This window comes from Malania oleifera, chromosome 8 (genome assembly GCF_029873635.1).
Source record: "Malania oleifera isolate guangnan ecotype guangnan chromosome 8, ASM2987363v1, whole genome shotgun sequence".
In the NCBI taxonomy this organism is placed as follows: domain Eukaryota; kingdom Viridiplantae; phylum Streptophyta; class Magnoliopsida; order Santalales; family Ximeniaceae; genus Malania; species Malania oleifera.
In genome coordinates this window covers 42,863,342-42,875,752 of record NC_080424.1, presented here as the reverse complement: position 1 = coordinate 42,875,752, position 12,411 = coordinate 42,863,342, and the positions used below count along the sequence as shown (strand labels likewise).

Here is a 12,411-nt window from a genome sequence, read left to right as displayed (position 1 = left end):
GTTATGAGGGAATATGTAAATATTTAAATTTTACATATATTTTTGTATTATTTATTTACTTATTTATTTATTTACTTTGCATGTGTATTAATAAATTTACTAGAGGAGTAATTTTAAAGACTTTTTAGATTAACTTAGGGATAATTCTAAATTAATTAGGTACTGTTCGTAAGAACGGGCGTGTAGTGGGTGCTCGTACCTTCCCCTCGCGTAACCGAACTCCAGACCCCAGCTCTGGTAACGTAGGCCCATTCTACCCCTAACAGGGTAGTAATCATGTGTTCTAACCACACTAAAGGTTAGTGGCGACTCCGACATTCCCCATTTTTCCTGAAAATATTAAAATTGATTTTTATTTCGCCGCCCAGGGCACACGAGCTCTGGGACGTCGTGACACCACCCACCCGCAATTATTATGCGGTGTTGGCATATCATCACTCATATTTCAGTATATCTCAATTCAATTTAATATAAATATTCTCATCATTTTCTGTACACATTTCATCATCTCATAATAATATATATCATATTTCACGTATTTCCACATTTCCCAAAATATTCATAACAGTAATTTGTATAAACTCATTTTTCATGCAAATAATCTCCACTCACGCATAAATATTATATTTCATTATTTTTCACTAATCACATCAATCATTCTCGTTTCAATATTTTCTTAAAAAATATACATCGTTATATTCCACATTTTACAATATAAGTCACATACCACACAATTTTCATTTAATATTCACAATTTAATATTACTCACATGTCACACAATTTATCTAATATTTATATCATAATTATTTTCAGGAAAAATACCATATGCTCATTTTCACATATTAATTTAAACAGTAATTCTAAAAATCCTGCTATAATTTATTCTCCTTACCTTGCTTACTGAGAGTCTCGTTAGCACCCCAAATCCCACGCCCTTGGCGCCTGAAATTCAAATCCTATAATTTGCATTTTCCTTAGATTAATTAACCTATTTTTCTAAAATAATACCCATCTAACCTTCCCTAGGCTCCATATACCTCAAATTAACATTGAAACTAATATTTAACACCCCCACTTAATTTTTTGAATTTTACCTGCAGGTCCCAAAATTACACCCGTGGGTCTCACCCAAGCCCTAAATACTAGAAATCCTACTTCAACTCCAAATGCTCAATATTATAGCATTTTTAAATTAATCCTAATTAATTAAAAATAATCCCCTTAATAATCCCCATACCCCAAATTTAGTGTTTTTCCCACGACGACCCCACAAAAATTCTGTCCTGCTAGACTTGTAAAGAATCGTCCCTAAATTCTTGTGGTGGTTTCCGTTCATCGATTGGGCTTATAATTTGCAATAAATTAAAGAAAAATAGGAAATTGGCTTACCCTAGGAGATACGCCTACACCGCTCCTACCACCGATCCACTCCAGTAGAAATGACAGCAGCAGAGAATGGAGTCCAGCGGTATCTTCCGATTTTCGATCGGACGAAAATCCGTCATGAAATCGAGGAGAGAGGGAGAGAGAATGAGAGGAGAGAGAGAGAGTGTGAGAGTGAGTTCAGAGAGAATTTGAGAGCCTTCCTAAATTCGCCTGAAGCTTCAAAGCTTCAGGTGAATTGTTTCATATATAATAATAATAATAATAATAATAATAATAATAATATATTTTTTTAATAAAAATAAATTTTAATTATTATTTTTCATTATTTTTTATTTTATTTTTATAATTTTATTTTTTATTATTATTTTTAATTATATATCTATATGTTAATATTATAAGTTTTACTTACACACACACACACACACACACACACACACACATATATATATATATATATCCAATGTATATTATATTATCATTATTATTATTTAATTAATAATAATTATTATTTAATTAACTTAATTAATAAATAATTTTTTAAATTTTATTTTATTTCCAAACCTATCACTTTCTAGGGCGTTACATTTTTTAAATAATTTTGTGTTATAACAATAATCACACCTCAACCACAATCACAAAATTGATTCAGAGTAATCACAACCAAAACAAAATACTCAATCACTTAATAATAGCCCTGTTGTAATGTGTAAAGCTTACTGAATTTGTATAAGCCCTCTTATTAAATTCCACAAACAATCTTCTTCCCAATGTTCAGCTTTTAAATAAACTTTTAGTTTAATAAGTTAAGGATGATCAACCAACGTAGTCCCTTTTGGTTTTCGCAATCAATGCTGATCAAACCAAAACAAATTACCTTCCGGTCTATATAACAACCAAACATTTAGAATTCCGAGTTTGGTAAAGCATCCACACAATTTATTAATTTTGCTGAAAAGTAAAGAGTAGGGAAAAGAGAAGAACACAAGGTTTTAAAAGTTTCGGCTTCAACACAGCCTATGTCCTCGCCCTTGGCTTCTCCAAATAATATTTCCTTGTTTGGTCCAACGATTCAACACTCGAATCGTCTATCAATCTGCTACAAAAATTTGAAATAAGATGTACAAGAATTGCTCCTCAAAGAGCTGATTAGTACAAATTAAAAACTATGTACTTCAATAAAATTCACAATACGAAATTCAGATTGAAGCTCTAGAGTATTATCATCATAAGAATCTTTTAATAGATGAAAGAATTAACAATTGTAGCGCAATATTAGTGAGAAAATCAATAGAACTTTAGAGAACTCTGTGGATGTTGTGAGCAACAAAAAACTCAGAATTTCAAAATGCTTTAGAGAGAGTTTGATTGCTGAATTGATTTCTTGGTATCTAAATCAATGTAACATAAGGGTATTTATAGATGTAAAAAGGTTTCTAACTTGTTCCTCAAGTTTACTTGGAGTAGGGTCCAAGTTTTAGATTAATTTAGGTTTCAAGTAATTGAAATTTTAAAAATGCGCTCGTTGAGTATTTTGAATTTTGCTGCGAACTAGACGACTGTGTGCTCTCTGGAAGTCGTTTGTCCATGTATTTCAAATAAAATTTTCACAATACAGAAAGGTGGCAGTCGCCTGTCATCAGGGTGGTAGTCGTCTATCACTGAATAACTCAATTTTTTAAAACATACGGAAAAGTGGCAGTTGACTGACAAAACCCATGCAGACATCTCATTTTGCACTGATAGTCGTCTCTCATATGCCTGACCATTGTCTGTCATGCTTCTGTCTCTTTGTTTAGTATCTTTTAAATGTCAGTTGTTAGTCCATAGACAGACAGTCGTCTGTCAACCAGATTTTCTCATTTCAAGATATTTTTTATTTCTTTCTCTTTTGTTTATTAAGACTTAGAATCTCAATTTGTTTTTCTTTGAAAAACAAGTTCCAAGTCTTAAAAATTAAGGTCTCTAAGTCTCTTTGCCCAATGAGCTTAAAAATGAAAATTCATACATGAATCAGCTTGAAGTACTTGCAAAGCTTGTTCTAAAAATAAATTTGACACTTTCTTTGCTTTGAGTTCTTTTTGTCACTGATCTTTGATCTTTCAGTCTTCTCTCAGCTTTCATTATGGATCACTTGCATTTATGAGAGGCTTTCCTTATTCCTTGATCCTTGTGAGCTTTCAAGATATGTCATTTGAAATTTGAGCTTTTAGAATTTTCCTTTTTATTTCTGAAATCATCTTTGCCCAAAATAGTATCACTTGGAAACAATATTAGATAACCTTACTTTGTTATTATCAAAATCAAGAGTTGTAAGCCTAACTAGGCCAACACACTCCATTAGAACAGGAGGGCTGGGTATTAAGAGTCTTTGAATCATGAACATTGCACTATTAGGAAAATGGCAATGGAGGTTCTACAAAGAAGATGACAGTCTTTGGAGGAGTCTTATTTACACTAAGTATGGCTATGATAATGACACTTAGGAACAAAAAATCGGCAAGCTAAACTAAGGTTATAGTGTCTAGAAGTGGGTCCAAAAGGCGAGTCAATTGTTCTTCAAGAATTATGTGAGAATTCAAATTGGCAAAGGCAAAAAAACCTTGTCTTGGCTAGATCAATGGGCTAACTAGAAATATCGTAAATCGATTTTCCCTAAATTATTTACAATGTTAGCTAATCAGGAAAATAAGGTTTGTAAAGTTCTAACATTTTTTGGTGATGCACCTTTTTGGAATATCATATTCATTCAGTCGCCTAAAGGCGGTATGGAAATTGACTCAGTACTAGATTTGTTGAAGCTATCTTATTTTGCTCGTATTGATTCCTCTTGGGTTGACAATTGTATCTGACCCCTCAATATGGACAGAATATTCACAATCAATAGATTTTATACCTAGATGGTGAATAGTAAATATGGGAAAAGAGGTGAAGCTCACCATAAATTAATTTGGAATTCAATCACACCATCCAAAATCTCCCTCTTTATAATAAGAACATCCTCACAATGGATAACATACAAAAGAAAGGTTGGATTCTAGCTCAAATGTGCTACCTGTGTAAGAATGAAATGGAAAATGTTGATCATTTCTTTCTCCATTGTATCTTTAGTAGAAAGATTTCAGCATCTCTATTGCTTTGTTCAAACTTACAATATACAACTTTAAGGACCTTTCTGGATATCCTACTTTCTAGAATTTCACATAGACTAATGGTACTACTCACAAGATCAGAAACGCCATTCCAACTTATTTTGCACGGGAAAATTGGAAAGAAAGAAACTCCATTATCTTTCAAGAAAAAGTTCCCACCACTCCCTTAATTCTTCATATATAGGATTATTAGTAACTTGTTCCAATGGAGTCACCCTTGTCCTAACCTCTCTACTCTGAAATGGAAGGCTCATTTGCTTTTAATTGTGATAAGCCCCTTCCCCGAACCTTGCATACTCGAGAGCTTTGTGTACTAGATTGTTTTTTTTTTTTTTAGATTGTAATTGTGGTTGTACTTAATTCGTTTCCGTTAAGCTTCTTTCTTAAGCTAATTTCAATTGAATAATATTCTTTACCTTTAAAAAAAATGTAGTTGTTCCACCCCTAAAGTGAAAATTATTGTTTTTTAACAATAACAAAGACAAAGCTTAAAGCAAATCCCAAAAAGAAAAAGGAAAAGAAAGGAGAAAAGGAATAAAGTCTTGAAAGCTAGCAACTCAAACATTGTTAAAGTAGAGCATAGAAACACATTAATCCATGATGAGCATTAAAATGAATCCACAAAATTTAAATTGTGTAATATTGAATTAAATATAACTAAAATTTTATTAAATTTCTTAAGGTTTCAAATAGAAAATTTGAGGACTCCAGCAATGTAAAACAAAAGACAAAAATATTCTTGCTTCGAAATACTTAAATCACAACATGTTGACGTGGCTTATGTATTTTCTTATGCTCTTTTTTTTCTCTATTTTACGCAATTACATATTTTTTATTAGAAATATTATTTTTCTACATTTCATGTGGCATTTTTATTTTTATTTTATTAAACAATCAAGAAGGGAATTAAAGAAGAATTTTATTCATAAGCAACAAAATAAAAATGAAAGATATAGACTTTCATTGATATACAAGAATGATCATTTAAATTAAGAAGAATCCCTAGGGAGGAGTACACTTTTAACTATTCTCTGTAAATTCAAGAAGGAAGACCCACTTAATCTCCTTGTTGCCTCTTCAGCTTTCTCCTTCCATTCCATAGTTTTCTTCTTCATCTCTTTGCCCCTCTCCCCTTCCATTAACTCCCTCACAAGTCTTTCAACCTCATCCCTCTTAACACCACTGCAAATTTCCATACCTATGCCCCATTCTGTGCAGCAGAATCTACAATTTGTTGGTTGTTAAGCAAATAAGGGCCAGCAGATCATGGGCACTCCGCCACAGACACTTTCTATAACCGAGTTCCACCCACAGTGCATTAAGAACCCCCCCACGTTGGGTGGCGGAGGACTTGTTCTTGAGGGCACCAACTTGCTATGAAACTCCTTTCTTTTGTCTTAGCAAAGAACTCTGGTGGAATAACAGTAAGGTCGCCCTCAACGAGATCAGGTCAGATAATCCAGAGAAAGCTTTGATTACTATTTGTAAGTCCCCACACAAACTCCATCAACTGATTGTTAATCATGACTGTGATACTTCCAAAGTTCACGTATAAGACAGAATTGGCTTTTCTTGAGTCGAGCCACTCTAGGCAGCTTCGATCTTCTTTCCATAGATTTAATCCTATGAAGTTCAGTTTATTATCAGAAATTTGAGTAAGTTGCAATTGGAGAGGCCCAATGACACAAACTGGAGGAAACATGGACGAAAGAGCATTTAAAACATTGTGCTCCAAGGCATCGAATGTGTTTAGAATGATTGCAGAAGCTTTTTGAGCTCTTTCAATTTCAGTCATTATGAAATTCACCATAACGTCATCTGGATTTGTTGTTATAATGAAGCTGGGGATATCACTCAGACGTACACCTTTCATGCCAGGTATCCAGTCTATTATAGTGTCTAAATATCCATATGTTAAATAACTTATATCTGCATATTGCCAAAATAATAAAACTAGTTAAAAACATGAATAACGAAAGTGTTAATGATATATAATAATATATTTTTGAGCTGTCACCTAATTTTTTATATTTTTGAATAGAAGTTGTACAAGATATATTAGCTCCCAAATTAAATAAATAAATGATATATATATATATATATATATATGTATGTATGTATGTATAATTTTTTTTTCATTACAAAGCAACTGATTGTACCAAATTTTTATTGCATAATCATATATTTTTTAAATTCATTTTATGAACCAAATATGTGGTGGTCTAAAAACTTTTTGTAGTATACATGGTATTAGATTAAAGCCCAAAAACTTGAATCATAGCCAAGAATCTTTATAATAAATATCATCCAAAGGAGACTAGATGAATATAAATAAACTAATAAAGGAAGGTATGCATTTAGATTTTTCTAAAAGAAATTGCTATTTGCACTGCAAGGCATGCTTGCTAGCTCTATATTTATTTATTTTTCCCATGTGTTAAATTGCAATTGTGTTGAAAATATAAACTTGACAAAGGCAGGAGAATCAAATTTGGATGCAGTTATCTCTGCCAACTACAACTAATTATGTTGAAATTATTGAGCTGCGGTAACTTCCTCGACCAACCAACCCACATAGTTGAATTAATATCTACCTACCATCCCATCCTTTGCTATATATATATATATGAGAGTTGCGTGTGTGTAATGTGTTATGTGTTGTAGAGAGGGATAGTCACCAGTGAGAAGAGAGAATTGTATTTGAGAGTTCTCTATATTTTATTTCAGATTATTGTTGAAATTCAATCGAGTGTTTTGTGTGCAATTGTGCAATTCCTCACCGAGTTCAATGATCGGGTGTTTGTTTTATTTTTAGCCATCAAATTGTACTCCTTATTTTCATAATGAAATGATAGATTTGTCATTCCTTCCTTCTTCTTTTTTTTAAAAAAAAATTTTACTTCCATTTTCCAAATAGAAATTAAATGATAAAATGATCATTTAATATATACATGAAATAAAAGATACCAAATGTTGGCAGTTAGGTTGATTGAACAATACTCAAACTAGCTACTAGCCAAACTAAAGTTTCAATTTATTCAGAAAAGCAAATTGAAGCTGAACTATTTGAAATAACTAATCAAATCAATTAATTAGTTTTTAGATATGTATTTTACATAATGGATTTGAATCATTGGATCTGATTTAAAATTTTCAAATCATTGCTAATTGATATTTTTTTTCTATTTATAGCAAATGTGTAAGTTTTAATATTCAAAAAAATTCATTATCAATAAGAAATCACACAAATTTGTAAACTTTAGCATCCAACATTACTACATCCAGACACATGAATTAAATAAACTAAATCTATAATTCAATTTCTAATTTTTGAAAAAAATAACATAAAGGCAACCTGATCCAAATAATAAATTATGTAAGCATGGTATTTTGATTTAAATGATTAAATATTATATAATATGTAATTGTTTAGATATTATATAATATGTAATTGCAATAATATATAATAATTTTAATATATCAATTTTTTTGGTTAATCGCATTTATTGAGTGGATTCATCAGAGACCAAACCATCAAATAAAAAATCTAACAAGTTATGAATCTAAACGGGCTGAAAAGACTAATTTTTCTATTTTACAGATTAATTTAATTTTTTAACTTCTCTTATCTCTTCTATGATTGGTATTCCTTGGGGTGCCTCCTATACATTTTGTGTACTTGTTATTTTTTATATAGTTTTTCAACATCATAATTATCACTTGTGTTTAACGTGGCACATTAAAATAATATGTGTCGAAACAGGGTAGGTTCCTCAATAATTTACTGGTTGAGGGGTGAAAATGATACAGCGGGGGTGTCTTTTTTTTTCATGTATATATTTGTCTATATTTTAAATTTTAGTAAGTTGTGGGAAAGGATCCTCTCTATAATTTCGCATTGAGGGGGTGCTCCCGAGCCGGACAGTACATGTTAAAAAGTAATTTGTAATTTTATTAATGTAAATTAAAAAAAAAAAAAGAAGTGTATAGAATTGTGTGAAAAATGAAGTGTGTGGAAGTGTATAGAATTATGTGGAAGATGAAGTGCGTAGAAGTGTGTAAAATTATGTGAAAATTAAAGTGTGTGGAGTATGTGTAGAATTGTACGGGCGGTAAAGTGTGTGGAAGTGTATAGAATAATGGAGTGTATAGAAGACGGAGATGACATACCTATATATAAGTGTTGATGCAATTTTATTGAGTGCAATGAAAATCAGGAGCTTCTTTTCTGATATATATATATATATATATATTTGGATTATGCATCGGATTTTTATGTGTCCGTTTTACGGTCCACGTGATTAATCCCGCGCCCCTTGAAGTCGACTCCACAACTCCAAAGGGAGGTAAATTTCAGGAATCCAGGAACGAAAACGAACCCGAAAGGATTTGAACATCTAATCTCGTGAGAGACACTTTCACAACCCGCACTACCACCTGAACCACAGCTTGGGTGCGTCTTTTCCTATATTTCCATATATATTCTTTTACAATCAGCTTCCATTATTTAAGGCATAACAACCGACAGTACATAATTGGCAGAACTTCCCCAAAGTGAAAGCAGCGGGTGGTATGCCATTACTTTGGTCATTAATGAATGAAAACTGATTCCATCAGGCCTACGTCCCTTTGAAGGGTAGGAAGCCCTTTTCTCGAAGAAGGGAGTAGTGGGCGAAGCCCATGAATCCACAAGCACTGGTTGTCCAGAACAGGACTTCAGGGATGCCCAGTTCCTCGGCCGCCGTCAGGGTGAAGCTCATGGCTCCATCCGAAACAATGCAAGTCACCGGAAGGACATCGGCAGACGAGGAACCATTGAGCTCCGATAGAAGGGCTCTGAAAGGATCCAGGCAGTTCTTGCTGGTGGAGTCGGAGAGGGAAGCGATGTCTTGGGTGCTGTCGGCGTCGGTCGGCGGGAGGCCGTCGGGAATGGTCCTGAAGCAGAAGGAGGAGACGGCGCTGGGCGGGTGAGGAGCACGAGATTTGAGGAGGTGCGCGTGGTTGAACTCTGTGTTAACGAAGGTGACATGAAAGCCTGAGTGGTAGAGGAGCTTGGCTAGTTGTAGCGTGGGGTTGATGTGGCCTTGGGCTGGGTATGGGATGCAAACCGCATGAGGCTTATGTTTCGAGGGCTTCAAGGCCGCCGAACTCATTCTCTCCCACTCCATGTGTCAAACTAGCTGGCTGTGATGCCAATACCCTTAGGAAGAGATTTTAGATTTTAAGCATCAATGTCGATTTCGAAACCGTCACTAATACCCTATTAGTAGTGACGGGTCTCCTAATCTGTCACCAATATCTTTATCTAAATTTTTTTTATATTTTTTAAACTAAAATACTTTTAGTGACTGTTTCAAAACCGTCGTATAAGTGACGGTTTTAAAACCGTTACTAATAGTATTTTTATTTAAAAAATATTAAAAAAAATTTAGATAAAGGTATTAGTGACGGATTGGGAGACCCATCACTAATAATAGGGTATTAGTGACGGTTTTGAAACCATCACTAATAGCATTTTTTTAAAAAAAATATAAAAAAAATTTAGATAAGGGTATTAGTGACGGATTGGAAGACCCGTCACTAATAATATGGTATTAGTCACTAATAGTGTTTTTATTTAAAAAATATAAGAAAAATTTAGATAAGGGTATTAGTGACGGATTGGGAGACCCATCACTAATAATAGGGTATTAGTGACGGTTTTGAAACCGTTACTAATAGTGTTTTTATTTAAAAAATATAAAAAAATTAGATAAGGGTATTAGTGATAGATTGGGAGACCCGTCACTTATACGATTTTGAAACAGTCATTAAAAGTATTTTAATTTAAAAAATATAAAAAAAATTTAGATAAAGGTATTGGTGACGGATTGGGAGACCCGTCACTACTAATAGGGTATTAGTGACGGTTTCGAAACCGTCACTGATGCTTAAAATCTAAAATCTCTTCCTAATTAACTCGCATCTCTGCTCGTCCCTCCTCAAAATCAAAAATGCCCAAATTTCCTTTTCCCTCTTGTCGTCTCCCTTCTCCTTACTGTCCCTCCCTCCTCACTCCTCAAGTCGTCGCCCACAGTGCCTCCGCCCGTCGTTGCCGCCCTATGGAGCTCAACCATTTCCATGGTTAATAAGAATTGGTTCATTATAGCATGGTTAAAGGTGAGATTTGGGCTTGCAAAGGGATCCACTCCAGCAAGTTCAAATGTTGAGCTCTTTCCCTTATTCCCCTTGCTATTTTTTGGGCTATTTGGAAAGAAATAAACAAATGGGCTTTTGATGGAATGACCTCTTCTCTGCAGGCTGTCAAGGATAATTGAATTTCTATGATCTTTAGTTGGCATTGTGGGACATTTCAGAGAGACTTCTCTGTAATTCTTGATTTTCCTGATGTACTTCAGTTATTGGTGTTTTGTTTTCCATAGTTTTCTCTGTACTTGATTACCATCTTCTTGATGCCCAACTCTTTTCTAATAAATTTTCTTTGTTGATAAAAAAGAGTAAAACCAGGGAGACAAACTTGAGCATATATACGTGGTCATTGATGCCTGACAAATTAGATTTCTGTGCATGTATGGTTTGGCCTTAAGTGACCACTTTCAAATCATTTTGCATTGCAGCTTGCGAACATCACAGAGTCTCACTCTAAACATGTAAGTTTTTATTCACTTGTTCCTTACGTTAAACACTTTTTCCTTTTCCTTTTGTTTAGATGTTTTATGATTGCTAAACCAGTGCTGTGAGTACCTATAAGTAGTACAATCAGGACTAGACTGGACTGGTTGGTTGGATATTTAAAGTTGGTTCTTTGATCTGACTCGTTAATACTTAGGTCTGCCAAAACTGATGCACATGCTCATATGGGCAGATTTTTTTTATATGCTGGAATGAGTTGGCTTATTGTACCTGTTTTTGGGGACCAATAGTGTCATTATACAAAACAATATATGAACTAATGTCTTCATGAAATGAGATCGAACACATTTATTTAGACAGCTCCTTTCTTCCCTTAATCACCGTGCTACATATGTTTTGCGTGATGTCTCTGTGGAAATTAACATTCACTTGATTTTAGTGTCATAAGATAGCTATTTTTATGCCTACAATAATTTGCACTATTATAAAGCAGCCAACTGCTTGATTAGCTGGGTGAAATGTTAAGTGTTAACCCAGTGACCAACTTCATGACCAGGTTGATGAGGTCCAGGTTTGACAATGATGCTTACAAAATGATTATAATTAGTAAATGCAATTCAGTATGTATTTTGGTTCGTATAACTGATATTTGATGCTCCTATGTTTTCATATTGATTGATTATTTAAGTCAGTGGAGAAGTTCAAATTTATTGACACAAAACACTTGTAAGTGATGTATTTACCTCTTGTTAAATTCTATTGAACTTGCTAATATGCTTTAATTTCAGGTTATTATTGTTTTGTACAGGTGGGTGAACTTGAAGGCTATTAAAAGGCTTGTTGAAACTGATCCATTATGGATGGAGAATTTTTTTTGTTTCAAAGGTACTCCTGCTTACATCATTTACAGGCATGCTGGTTTAAGGAACAAGGATTAACAATGATACCGTTGTTGCGAGGAAAATAATTGTAGATTTCTTTTGCAAGAAACAACAGCTGGTTCATCTGTACGGGTATTAATCATATATATGATATTTCACATCATGTCTTTATTTTCTACAAATTATCTTGGTTCATCTATTATTTTCATCGTTGTTCAATCCAGTTTTTTGATCGTGCGGTTGGTATTAATATTCCCTAATCTCAATTTCTTCCATTTGAGTCAACTTTAGATTTGCTTCTTGTTCAGGTTACACCAAAGTTTGTCTTTAACTATCCTTTGAGCATCTCATGCTTATATGTT

General features: G+C 33.5%; 1 pseudogene; it reads right to left on the bottom strand.

Moving 5' to 3' along the window:
• Window positions 1-5,524: 5,524 nt before the first annotated feature.
• Window positions 5,525-9,703, bottom strand: LOC131162657 (7-deoxyloganetin glucosyltransferase-like; annotated as a pseudogene).
• Window positions 9,704-12,411: the final 2,708 nt, after the last annotated feature.